The sequence below is a fragment of the Nannospalax galili genome, unplaced genomic scaffold, assembly GCF_000622305.1.
Source record: "Nannospalax galili isolate Female #2095 unplaced genomic scaffold, S.galili_v1.0 scaffold278, whole genome shotgun sequence".
Classification (NCBI taxonomy): domain Eukaryota; kingdom Metazoa; phylum Chordata; class Mammalia; order Rodentia; family Spalacidae; genus Nannospalax; species Nannospalax galili.
The window spans coordinates 12,769,508-12,783,049 of record NW_008347536.1 but is presented as its reverse complement, the minus strand read 5'-3'; the positions used below and the strand labels follow the sequence as shown (position 1 = coordinate 12,783,049).

The following is a 13,542-nucleotide window of genomic DNA, read 5'->3' as shown; positions in this document are numbered from 1 at the left end:
TGTATTTACCATACATTTTACATTAGTCTGTGTTAGTGACCAAATAGAGAATCCCATTAACTACTTTTACCATAGACAGTAATACCCTCTGTTGCAATTAGTTTACACCTTAGCTGTTTTTAACTGTACACTGTATTTACTCTTAGGCTGTTTGTTGCTCTCCTTTAATTGTCACAGGGTCAGGGGGCCAGCCTGAGCCTGAGGTTTTGGAGAACATATCTTGATATAATAGGCTTGACTTTGAGGGGGGGGGCAATCCCATCTCCAGAGTCAGTGTCTCAGTGAGATCAAACAGCACGTGACAATTTACCAATATAATTAATACAAAAAGGCATTTGTTTTTCTTTAGCCTAAAAGTTTTTAAAATTGTTTATCCATATATTATTTTTAAACTAAGGCAAGACTGTTAACGCACATGGTGAAATCCTTTGAAGAGGGCTGTTAGTCTGGATTGGAAAAAAATTGTAACTATGTGCTGGTGGTAGCTTGCCTCCTGTGGGCTGCTGTAGCTGCTGCTGTGGCATGCCCCCAGAGGGGGAAGAAAAGGCCATGACCAGCACTGTGTATGCGCGCCCTCAGTGCGAGCCAGCCACCTTCCAGGTGCACAGCATGAAGTCATGTTCCCCCAAGGGGAAGCCTGCAGGGGCATGGAGAACTACAGAAGAAAGCCCTCCACGTGGGGTGGTCCTCTCTGATGAGTCCCTTCCCGAAGAAAAAGTTTACAGAAAAAAATGGCTTTTAAAATCTTTTTTCCATTTGTCTATGACACAAGCGCCTTAAATTCTTTAAAATGCTCCACGGCCACCTGCTGCTTTAAATCCTTTGTTTTTGTTTACATTATGGGGCACTTGGAATTGGAGTGCCTTTTTGTCCTGAGGCAAATTAATTTAAATTCTCATCTAACTGGTTTAGCTTGAGCTTGAGTGCCCCCGGGCAAGAAAACAAAACAGATAAAGGAAGTTTGTTATTTTAGAAGTCGAATTCAGAGCTTGTGTGAAAATCCCTTAGAACTGTGGGGATGTTATGTTTTTAGGGGTGTTCAAGATAGAAAAGGAAAGGGGGTGAAACCCTGATTCCTAGGGGAACATGCCCAGGATCAAAAACCTCAGGGGATTCCACCTAGTCCACAGCACAAGCCTGCCCACAAATTTAAGAGATCCAGCGACCGGCTCTAAGAGCAATTAACTGGTCGTTGCATTACCGGGTTTTTGCATTAGAAAGATGTATAGATAGGGGCTTTTGTCTACACCTGTGCCTGGGTCCTTTAAGAGGGCTAAAAGCCTTTGGCTAACATCAGGGGGTAGCCCTGATTAGAAAGCCTCAATTGCTCCTTCGTCTTTAATGGTCCCACACGAAGACTCAGACTGAAAATAAAAGGAGGGAAAAGGAGAGATTGTCAATCCTCAAGGATGGAATGGCTAATGCAAAGCTGCCGCTACCTTCTTGGAGAGAGGGGTACTCACAAACTGCGCATTCCAGGAGCCTCACGTTTGGGCACCAGCTGTGGGGGTCTCTCCTTCCCCTCATGGGTTGTTGGCCATCAGTCCACAAGAACAAAGGGAGCAGAAGTGATGAACAGGATCAGGATGGCCAGTGAGCACTAATGGAAGAAAGCCCTTCTGGGGAGGCAGATTCAGTGATACAGCTCCAGACTCAGTGATAGAGCTCCATTTATTCAGTGGGGGTTAGGGAAAATATAGTGTGGAGACAGCAGCCAAAGTCTCAGCTGATATGTGCTCATAGTATGCTTTATTTACATGTGGCAGGGGGATCCTATCATCTGACTATAGGGGAATGCCTAATTATCATATAGAAAAAACCTGGGGGTTTTATTGCAGGTAACTATGCCAAAGGTCATGTTCCAAATAAGGTCAGGCATCCTTGCTTGGTGTCACTTTCCAGATAAGTCAGGCAGAGAGCAGGAGGCCCCTGCTGAGAAAGGGAGTCCTTCCATATAGCACTGAGCCCCTTAGAGCTATCTGGACATGGAGGACTACAGCCTTAGCAGCAGGGTCCCCCAACAGTAGCGCTCAAGCTGCTATGTCCCAGTACAATTTTTTGTCTTTTAAAAGGAAAAACAGGCCAGAGACATGACTCAGTAGGTGAAGGTACTTGCCATCAACCCTGACAACCTGAGTCCATCCCTGAGACCCACTTGGTGGAAACAGGGAACCAACTCCTGAAAGTTGTCCCCCCCGACCTCCACAAGAACACATACACACAAAATAAATGTGGTAACGGTAACAACAAAAGGAAAAGCTCATCCTATCCACTATTAGTCCTGGTTTCTGTGTGTCTCTTCTTTTTAGAGCTAGTTTATTCATACAAATGAGTAAGTCTATTTTGAAAAATAGAAACTTGTCAACTTCTGTTCAATGCACTGATTAGGCATTGTTTGCTATTAGGCATTTCCAGACTCTATATTTCTAAGTCACAGAGTAACTAATACAGCCCGTTCAAGCTCACATAGCATTTGCTAGCTTCACATTTGTTGCAGATAGACAAGCATATAGACTGGATGGAATCTTTATAAGGAACTAAACATTTTCAGGTAATCTCAGATCTGCTTATTCACTTTTTCCATTTGATTTGCCAATGCAACAATCATTTTTCTAGAAAAGTAATAGAATATATGTTTGTTTAATCTATATAATCTAGGCTATATTTTAACATTCATTACCTGTTGTGAGTGAAAGTATTAATTGATACTGTTTCAAATAAGACTTGTGGTAATGCTTTATCTCTGGTTTATATTTAAAATAACTATGTATTTATAAAAGGCAGAGCCAACAGGTGTAGTCACCAGGCAGAAGAGAAGCACCAACTAAGGGAGGAAAATGGGGTCGATTTAAAATCCAGCCTGTGCTCAGTTTGCCAAGCTACATGCTTGGTAGACTTAGAGCTTAGGGGGGCAGTACGGGTCATCAGTGACCCTGTTCTTGGGAAGGACCTTCAGTAATTACAGTGGGCCTTTGGCAGTTAGACCCTTGACTGTATCATGACAACTTTTTTCCAAGCCTTATTTACAAGTTTAAAAACAAATAACTTTGCTGTTAAACCATCCTCAACTGTAGGGGCTCTGGAGTGAGCACATAATACTATAAAGGAAACAGATGAGGAACAGGAAAGTCCTGTGTGAGCTACATGTGTCTGTGCTTTCCATCTCTGCCAGTGACTTAAGTGCCATGTGTAAGATGTAAAACAATTCAGAGTTTCCCACAACTGAGCCATACATAGTGGCTCATGCCTACAGTCCTTGCACTATGGATGCTGAAGGAGGAAGATTGACATGAGTCCCAGGCCAGCCTAGACTACCAATGGAGACCCTGCCTCAAAAAGTTTTCCTCCTTTTCTATGATTTGCTTGAGCACCAGCTTTTCAGCAATCTCTCCTTTGTGTATAAGGATGGTAGTTTGCATGGATCAACAGAAGGATGCTGACAGGTGAACCAGGAGTCCTGGCCTGACAGAATGCAGAAACAGATTTGCAAAGCAATGAGGCCTGTGCCTGATGACTGAGGAGCTGGGACCCCAAGCTGATTTCAGTCCACTTCTGACCAGTGCATACCTGTTGGGGCTGCTTGATACAGTGGCACCTTGGGCCTATGAGTTCCGAGGCACTTCCGTAGCCTGACCTAGAGTTGGCCCGCCTGTCTGGACACTTTCGATCACTCGCCAAGATGGCGACTGGCAGAGGTTGGAGGGGAGGGACGAAAAGGCCGATCACCTGTACACGGGCCCTTCCTCATTCCTGGCCCACGGTGGGTGTGACACCTCGACCAATAGGTCAGTTACACAGAAGGTGCCTGTCAATCATGAGCGCAGTTTCCCGCCTGTGGTTTCTGCCTTTAAATATCAGCTCCCGCTGCAATAAAGTGTGTTCCTCTCTGACTCGGCACCCGGCTTTGTGTGTGTCTTTTGAGCCGCGCACTCACCTTCCCGCTCAGCCCCAAGGGAAAACGGATTATCAGCTGGCTCTGAGGATCCCCTTTTCCCTCCCCGCATTCCGGAACCCGACATTTGGTGACCCCGACCTGATCCTTCGCTAATTCTCCACTGACGGGCCAATCGGTCTGCGGGTGAGTGACCCCCATAAGATATGGGGAAGGCCAATTCTAAGATTCTTCTCGAGGCGTTAAGGCTGCTGCTTAAGAGTCGTGGTCTCAGCCTGTCAGATCAGCAAGTGACCCAGGCCTGGGATTACATTAATGAGATAGCACCCTGGGTTGCTGCTAGTAATCTCTTTGACTGGGAGACCTGGGACAGAGTGGAAAACCTCGTTAAGAGGTCCCAGGTAGAGAAGGGTAAGATCCCACCCCTGGGGGCTCTCCCCACAATCTCAGCCCTTAAAGGCTGTTTTCCCCCTCGGCCCCCCAACAGGAGAGGGAGCTGCTCTGAACCTCCCAAGCTAGCTACCCCCCGCCCCAATAAGGAAACCATATGAAAGGAAAAAGATTCACTAGAGGCCTCACAAAAAAAGAGCCCGCCAGCTCCTAGGGGGAATCTCTACCCCTCCCTAGATCCCTTTGGGGCAGCCCCCTGGCCCTCTAAACCCCCTGTCAAAGGGGAGATGGGGATAATCAAAATTCCTCCCCGGGGGCGACAGCACCGCCTGATTATATCAATGAGGAAGAGTACCCACTTAGGGAACCTCAATTATATCCCATCAATGTCAACCCAGGGGGGCAACGCCCAGCCATCTGGTATCCCTGGGAGGCCTCCGACCTTAAGGAGTTGAAGAAGGCTGTCGCCGAAGATGGCCCCGGATCCCCCTGGGTAGAAACTCTGTTGCAGGGTTTGGTCTACCAGCCATGCACCGCCCAGGATTGGACGGATCTTGCTAGGGCTGTCCTCCCTAGTCCCCTCTTTATCAAATGGTCAGCTCTATATAAAGAGGAGTGCCGTCAACAGGCAGAGACTAACCGGGCAGCAAATCCTCCAGTACCTATTACCTTCAGTATGCTAACAGGAAGTACTGACACTTATGCTACTGGGGCCCAACAGGCCGCCATTCTCCCCCCCATATCCTGATCAGGTCAGAGCCCTAGGCCTGTTGGCATGGCAGAAGCTAGACTCTGGTCCCACTGAACCTGCCGTCTGCGGGATATACCAAAAGGTGGGTGAACCCCTTCACGAGTGTGTGGATAGAGTTGAAAAAAGCCTTAAGAGAAAGCTCCCCCCCGGGGCCATTGCGAGATCAATTTGCAAAGATGCTCATATGGGACAGCATGGATGCCGACCACCGTATGGCGTGTGCCGGGCTTAGGGAATGTTCCATCAGCCAGTGGATAGTGGCCTCCAAAGATGTTGGGACCAAGGTAGGGCAGACCCAGGCCATGTCAGCCATCCTTCAGGCCCAAACACAGGCACTCAGGGATGCCTTCCTCAAGGAGGAGCCCATTACCCCACAAGAAAAGGGACGCTGCTTCAATTGCGGCCAGATGGGGCATTTCTGCCAACAATGCCGTAACCTGAGTCCCAGAGACAGCCCTAAACCAGCCCAGGATGCTCCCCGTACCCCGTGTCCAAAGTGTAAAAAGGGATTTCATTGGGCCAAAGATTGCAGATCAAAGTATAACATACGAGGAGAGCCTTTAAACTCCTTGAGGGGCGCCCCCCAGCCCCGTTAAATAAGGGGAGGAAAAGTGTATAGGCCCATTGGACAGTTCCTCTCGTCCCCGGGCTGAGGCCCAAAATGACTCTAACCATTGGAAATAAAACCTTCAAATTTCTCATTGATACTGGGGCGGATCGTACAGTGATTAGAAAGGAAGAGGTTCCCCCTTCTTGGAAGTTGGTCCCTGCCCCCCCTCCTTGGGGTGGGAGGCCAATCCACCTCTTGGGAGACAGCCACTTGGCTACCTTGGGTGGATCCCAATGGATGCCGTGGAGAAATCATCCCGTTGGTTGTCTCAGGACTAACGGCTAATCTCTTAGGGCAGGATATTCTGGGGGAGGCCGAGGCCTTCATCACTATGGATCACAAGGCCTTTTACAACGACCTCCTTGGTCTTGAGGAGGTCAAACAACAATTTGGGGATGAGAGGGCCACTCACTCTAATTGTAGGGATGACCCCTACTTTGAACACCTTAGAAACAGACACCCCTGGGTGCACCCCCAATCCTAAAGGCCACTGCTCCACCCCCACCATTCCCAATTACATGGATCTCGGGAGACCCTATATGGGTTGAGCAGTGGCCTCTACCCTCTAATAAACTACAACAGCTCCATCAATTGGTTCAGGGTCAAATAGATCTTGGACACATTAAGCCCTCTACCAGCCCCTGGAATTCCCCTGTCTTTGTCATAAAAAAGAGTAATGGGACCTGGAGGCTCCTCCAGGACTTAAGGGAAATCAACAAGAGAATGGCCCCTATGGGCACCCCCCAGAGAGGGATGCCCTGGATCCCCACAATTCCTGCTTCCTTTACCTTGGCCACCATAGATACTGTTTCTTCTCAATACCTCTACATCCAAAAGATACAGAAAAATTTGCCTTCTCAGTGCCCTCATTAAACTTCAGAGGGCCAGACTTAAGGTTTGAATGGTCCGTTTTACCGCAAGGCATGGCTAACAGCCCTGCCATCTGCCAGTATTATTTGAGCCATATCTTTGCCTCTATGATCAAGAGGCCAGATGTTCTATTTTATATTTACATGGATGATATCATTTTGGGGAGCCTGGATCCCAATGACCTTCATGGTCTAATTTCCGAATGTATAGCCCTGCTACAAGACCATAATTTCAACATAGCCCCGGACAAAATCCAAACTGTTCTGCCACTAAAGATATTGGGGCCTCTCTCTCACTTGATACTGTGTCACCTAGCAACTTGCCACTCAGGATACCTTCAACCTTCCTCAGCTTCAAAAGCTACTTGGAGAGATCAATTGGCTTAGACCCTGGATTCTTATAACCTCCCTCAGCTTCAAAAGCTACTTGGAGAGATCAATTGGCTTAGACCTTGGATTCCTATATCTACTGAGGAATTAATTCCCTTATTTGACCTCTTGCAAGGCCTTGACTTAACCTCCAGGGTAAAGTTACCACCCCAGTGCCTACAAATTCTGGCTAAAATCCAACAACCCATAAATGAGGCCACCCTAAAGAGATTTGATCCTAATGCCCCCATATCTCTTTGTCTTTTCATTGGAAGCACACTATGCACCGCTCTCTTGGCACAAGAGGGCGAGCCATTACAATGGATCCACTTATCCATGGGTGGAACGCCTCGAGTTTATTCCATGGTCAACCAAATCGCTATTGCATTATCAAGGGTAGGGACACAGCAGTCTGATTGTTTGGCATTGAGCCTCATACCATTATTACCCCTTATAGATTGACAGATTTTTACATGGCTTCATAGAAACAATGACAGAATTGCGCTGGCTCTGGAGGGATTTTTTGGCAAAATTGACTGCCACTATGGCCCTTACAAGTGGATGCGCTCCTTCTCGAGGTTGGAGTGGGAGCCCCCTAGAGTTTTTCTTTCTCAACCCAATTCTAAATCCTTAACTGTGTTCACTGATGGAGGGCGTCTGGGAACCTCTCTGGTCATCTATCCCCCACTAAAACGGGCAAACTCCTGTACCCATTAAATCAGTCTCCCACCAGGTTGAGGGATCACCACAATTTAAAGAGCTCTTTGCCGTTGTCATGGCGTTTGATTCCATATCTGAACCCTTCAATCTATTTTCAGCCAGCCTATATGTGGTTAATCTGCTACCCCACCTAGTGGACGCTCACATTAGGTTAGACTCCAACCCTATATCCCCTCTAATGATTCAGGCCCACACTCTACTTAAACTCAGATTAAATCCAATATACCTCCAACATCTTAGAGGCCATCAAAATATGCCAGGATATCTATCTGAGGGAAATAAGATGGCCGACCAACTGGCCTCTTCTTGCCAGGACTATACAATCTCTGAGGCTACACAATTTCACCAATTAACACATGTCAACTGGAGGGGACTTAGACAAAAATTTCCTCAAGTGGTGGTTAAAGACTTAAAAAAAATTGTCCACACATGCCGATCCTGTCAGCCCTTCAAGTTCCTCCACTCCAAAATGCGGGAGTCAACCCACAAGGCCTTCAACCCAACCATTTGCGGCAAACCGATGTCACACATTATGCCCCCTTTGGAAAATTAAAGTATATCTTCCTGTCTGTCGATTCTTTTTCACATGCCTGCTGGGCAACTGCCCATGCTGGAGAAAAATCCAGACATGCAATTAGTCATATATTATAGTGCTTTGCCACCCTTGGGTTACCCAATCAAATCAAGACAGACAATGGCCCCTGCTTCACAAGCAAGCCATTTACTAAATTCCTCCAAACATGAAAAATCCAACACTCCACAGGCATCCCCTACAATCCTCAGGGGCAAGCCATTGTGGAGAGAGCCAACCAAACTTTAAAACGTCAATTACAAAAACAAAATGGGGAGTCCCTGCCTCCTCATGATCAACTAAAAAAGGCCTTATTTACCTTAAATATTCTAAATTTTTCCAAAGAAGACAAATATTTGTCTCCCTTCCAAAAACATTGGTCCTCATCTACCAGCTACAGTTCCATTTTGGTCAGATGGAGAGACCCACTCACTGGAGCATGGAGAGGACCAGACCCACTTCTTACAGTGGGAAGAGGGTTTGGGTGTGTATTCCCTCATGATGAAAAGAGGCCCTTATGGGTCCTGGTGAGAGATATCAAATATATTCCCCAAACCAGCGAAGCTAAAGAAAACTCATCCACAAAAAACATAAATAATCCTTTTCCCCAGGAGTACAAAACCCCTGAGGGAGACTCTATTCTTTCGTTACAGGTGGAAAAATGTTCCCAATCCTGACCAAGATGGTGTATTGGAGCCTATCCCTCTGGCTATCCCAGAGGTAGAGGGAGACAGAAGTAGCATCATGTTCTGGAGATTCACCATTACAAATAAGGAGGGAAATGTCCTGGGGACAGGAGATTGCCCCCTTAAAGGGTGCCGATCGGTGGTAATTATTGAATTGCCTAATCTTCAGTATCACCTTGCAGATTATATGTGTTTTCCCTATAGAAACATCAACCCAAGTTGCTTAGTGGAGGCCGATATATATGGAGGGTGCCGTACCTGGGGATGCAAGATGGAAGAGGGCCAGGTCCCAGATACTTCAGGAGATCATCTCTTCTTAAAAGATGCTTGGGGTCATCAAAAACCCCAGTTTGTTGTGCCTGACCCCTGGGACGAGAGGTGGCACTTGGGAGTACAGGGTAAATATTATCATTACAGTGGCCTCAGCCTCCCCAGTACCCCTTCCGACACCTGGCTAATAGCCCGGGCCCTGACACTCCCCGATAGAGGGGTTATAGTAGATCATGACATCCTATCCCAGGAAAAGAAAACAGATAAAAAAACTCAGGGAGGTTATTACCTGGCCTCAATACATCCAATATGTAGTTGACCTCCTACCCTCACCACACATCCTAATGCTTCAGATTGCTTCTTTTGTGCATCCCCCACTCGCTCCTTGCTGGCAGCTGTCCCTATCAACACAAGTCTTGGCCCCGCTCCCGTGCCAGCCTCTATCAGGCCCCCCCTTGAAAACGTCTCCCTGTTCCAACAAATGGAGACATTTCCCTGTTGTCTCATCAGCCCTATCCAGGCTAATCCAACCCCCCCTAAGATAGACCTGAAAAAATGTGTAAACAATGTCACTCTTTCTGAAGCAACCTGTGCCCCTCCACCCAGTCTCCTCTGGTGCGATGGAAGACTGACCCAATGTTCAAACCAAACATCTGCCTCTATCTGCCTTCCGGTCATGGTTACTCCCCAGGTTTATCTCTATGAAAAATACAAGGCTGCAGCACTGGTGGCACCTCGCCCCCAAAGAGCCGTTTTTGTCCCTCTCCTTGTGGGATTGGGTCTGGCTTTCTCCGCTGCAGCAGGAGGAACCTCGGTGGCATCTATGGTCCAGACCTCCCACCTGGCAGCAGACTTCGCAGATAAACTGGAGAGGGTGATGGCCTCTACAGCCTCCAGCCTCGAGTCACTCCAGAAACAGATGAACTCACTGACGGGGGTGGTACTCCAGAATCGGAGGGCGTTGGACTTACTAACAGCTGAACAAGGGGGCACCTGCGTCTTGCTGGGGGAGGAGTGTTGTTTCTATGTAAATTAGTCTAATCTGGTAGAGACCAATGTCAAATCTCTTAAGGATCTCCAAAAAGAATTAAGAGACCGGTTTAAAAGCCGAGAAATGCTATTTGGGTTAGGGCCCACCCTGGTGCCCTGGCTTCTCCCATTGATGGGACCACTTCTAACGTTAATGACCTTCCTAACCCTAGGCCCATGTGTCCTTAACAAATTGTCCTCATTCATCAGGGAAAGAATTGAGGCGTTTCATGTCAACCAAGTTGAGATACATTATCAAAGATTGGCCTGTTCCCCTATTGAACCTCATGAGCCTCCCTTCTTGGAACTCTTTCAGGATGCCCTGCCCCTCAGGAGTCTCGAGTCCAATGATGGGTAAGATGATCCCTCCCAGGCTGATGTACCTAAGACAGCGGCCATGGGGTCGATCATGGTTACCCAAAGATGTCCCAGCACCCACATGGAGGCAACAAACCATCCTTAACTCCAGTTCCAGAGGAACCCGAAGCCCTCTTCTGACCTCTGCAGTGTTGCATGACACAGGTGCACTCACATATGTGCAACACACACACACACACACACACACACACACACACACATATATATATAATAAAGGGGGAGATGTTGGGGCTGCTTGGTACAGCGGCACCTTGGGCCTATGAGTTCCAAGGCACTTCCGTAGCCTGACCTAGAGTCGGCCCGCCTGTCTGGTCACTTTCGATCACTCGCCAAGATGGCGACTGGCAGAGGTTGGAGGGGAGGGACGAAAAGGCCGATCACCTGTACAGGATTGGCTCTGTCGGGCCCTTCCTCATTCCTGGCCCACGGTGGGTGTGACCCCTCGACCAATAGGTCAATTACACAGAAGATGCCTGTCAATCATGAGCACAGTTTCCCGCTGTGGTTTCTGCCTTTAAATATCAGCTCCTGCTGCAATAAAGTGTGTTCCTGCTCTGACTCGGCACCGGCTCTGTTTCTTTTGAGCCTCGCACTCACCATCCCGCTCAGCCCCGAGGGAAAACGGATTATCAGCTGGCTCTGAGGATCCCCTTTTTCCCTCCCCGCATTTCAGAACCCGACACATACCTTCCTAAAGCCACCTTGCCATGCACTCCCTGCTCCTACTGTTGGTTTTATGAGCTTACTCTGGCTTCATGATTTAGGTGTGGCCTTTCCACTCTTTGCTTGCTTCAACCCTATACTCTTAGACTGCAGTGTGTCTAGAGTGTCTGCCTATGTAAGAAGGCAGAGTCTGTCTTGGTTGGTGAGGTGGCCTAGCTTAGAGTAACCTGAGTCTCAAGGAAAATGCAGAGAAAGCAGAAAGGAAGGGATCCATTTCTTAGCCCTCATATGTAGGGACTATCTGGCCAATCTAGTCTCTAACAAATAACTGCCAGTTACATTGGGATGACTCTCATGGAAGAAAGGTATATAGACCTCTAGCAGTGTACATCAGGATACTCGAGTAGGGAAGACCTCCTGTACATGAACATCTGCATCAAGAACTGAAGGGGCAACCAGGCATGGTGGCACATCTGCAGCTCCAGTACTCAAGAGAATCAGGAGTTAAAGCCAGCTTAAACTCAATAACAAGACCCTGTCCCAATAATAATAATAGCTGGAGATGTACCACAGTTGGTAGAATGCTAGCATGCACAAAACCCAGAGTTTGATTCCCAGCACCTATAAATAGGGCATAGTGGTGCATGCCTATAATCCCAGCACTCTAGAAGGTGAGGCAAGAAGGTTGTCCTAACTTCCAAGCCAGTAAGGCTACATAGTTCCAGGCAAGCAGAGCAAGGTTATCTCAAAACATAAAAGGGAATTTTAATTTGGGAAACTGCTGAAACACTGGAGACTTAGAGAGCCATTGTGGGGCTGGAGAGATGGTTCAGCTGTTAAGAGTGCATACTTGCTCTTGCAGAGGACCTCATTCAGTTTGCAGTGCCCATGTCCTATGGTTGGATTTCTCTAGCCTCCAACGGTCACTCAGACACATTAAGATAATCTTAAAAAAAAAAAAAAAAAAAAAAAAGCCAATGTGAATACTGATGGTAGAATAGTAGCCCCAGTTACAGATAATATGGATAATGGCAATGGAAAGTAAAATATGTCAGAATTACATAGGAAGATTGGGGGTTGGGTTATAGATTGTTTGAATCATTTGTTTTGTTTTTGAAATGGTCTTATTAAGTAGGCCCAGCTGTCCTCAAATTTAAAAATACATCCTCTTCAGACCCCAAAGTGCTGGGATCACAGGTATAGGCTACCACACCCAGCAGGCTTCCTTGGATTTACAGTCTGAACATGCTGACAGAGGGCATAATGGGAGTAAGCAGGTCTGGAGTTCAGCTGAGACCTGGGCTAAAGACATAAACTTGAGGAACATATATAATAATAGAAATAGGGAAGCTCATGGAAGAGATCAGAGTCCTGGAAACAAACTTCAGGATGAGGTGGAGGAATGGTGAAGGACAGGGACCCTCAACCCAGAGAGAATCACTACTCAAAAGGAAGCCTGGAGAGGCCCAGTGGCAGGGCTGAGTGTGGCTGTTAGCAGGGCTGGCTATATGGCTGGCATGAGGGGGGCTCAGCACCCAGCTGCAGTCCATGGGCATTAATCCTGGCAGGGTACTGGCTTCTAGAAACATCATTCCTTGCTACATATGTGAAGAGCTGGGCTAGGATCCTGGTCCTCCACTGAAAAGCTATGTGACTATGGCCAAGTCAGTTAACTGAAGATTCTACAACTGTGGAAATATAGGACTGTTACTTCATAGCCTAAATCTAGTAACAGCTAAACAGGATCCTTCCCATAAGAGTACCTGGCCTGAGCCTGCTGGCCACCTCAGAGCTTCTGAACAGACATGAGGTGTCACCCCTGTTCCGGATCCTTCTCACTGATCCATGGAGCCTGGAACAAACACCAGGCCAGCCTATACCCACAAAACCTGTTTTGTGGATCCTCCTTTATCCTGCCCTGTCTTTCAGGCTGAGATGTGGGAGAACAGATGTTAGACCAAGACTTTAATCCTCCCTCTAAACAGCACATGCCTTTCAAAAACCCACCCATTTCCTATATCAGTTCCTCCCAGGCCACTCCAGAAACTTCCTAGAGAGACTATATCTATCTGTCCTAAAATCTTCATTTTATTTCAATAACCTTAGCCCCAGTAAACTTTCTCTACTTACTCCCAAATTTCCCAAAAGATATTTCTGCTAAGAAGAGTATCCTGAGGGCTTAGAGAAAATGGGTCCAAGTTCAATCAGCCAGCCAATCAACCTTTACGCCCTGTCTGCTCTGGGCCAGGTCTGGCCTCAAACATGACAGGATCCAGTCTGGAGAAGAATGTGGTCCAATCCCTCCATGGGACTGGTCTTTCCCAGATCTGACTGGTGCTCTCAA

At 47.4% G+C, this 13,542-nt stretch overlaps 1 long non-coding RNA gene across 1 annotated transcript; it reads right to left on the bottom strand.

Moving 5' to 3' along the window:
* Positions 1–3,019: 3,019 nt before the first annotated feature.
* LOC115072219 lies at positions 3,020–10,953 on the bottom strand. Its single transcript, XR_003851286.1, has 2 exons — positions 10,917–10,953; positions 3,020–3,726 (listed from the first exon to the last, which is right to left on the bottom strand). It is a non-coding gene; the product is annotated as an uncharacterized LOC115072219 (long non-coding RNA).
* Between the last annotated feature and the right edge of the window lie 2,589 nt (positions 10,954–13,542).